This window comes from Triticum aestivum, chromosome 6A, assembly GCF_018294505.1.
Source record: "Triticum aestivum cultivar Chinese Spring chromosome 6A, IWGSC CS RefSeq v2.1, whole genome shotgun sequence".
Classification (NCBI taxonomy): domain Eukaryota; kingdom Viridiplantae; phylum Streptophyta; class Magnoliopsida; order Poales; family Poaceae; genus Triticum; species Triticum aestivum.
This window is the reverse complement of record NC_057809.1, coordinates 511459768-511460168: the sequence shown is the minus strand read 5'-3', so window position 1 is coordinate 511460168 and position 401 is coordinate 511459768.

Genomic DNA, 401 nt, shown 5'->3' with positions numbered 1-401 from the left:
TTTTTTTTGGTTTTCTTATTTAACAAACGTTCACCGAACCGTTCGTTTCAATGAACGCGTTCGTTGGATTGGTTCTGTTAACGAATGTCCGTTATTTAAACCGTTCGTCGTTTTTCTTTTAATCGGATTTAATCCGTTATTTTTTTCTAATTCGATTTCCGATCCAATTTTCAAATCTGTTTTATTTCTTGCTCGTTTATCGGAATCAGGTGATTCAAACGCCTGGAGTTTCCTAACGAAACCGCCGTTCCGACTAACCAACTTTCACAGAGTTTTGCTACTGTGAAATTTTGACCTAATTTCAGATTTCTAAACCGAGTCGTTCTCTCTCGAGTTCCGACTTTTGATGCCTTATTTGATTCGATTCTTTTGCAACCAGGGTTCTTAAGTTGAACTCTCTG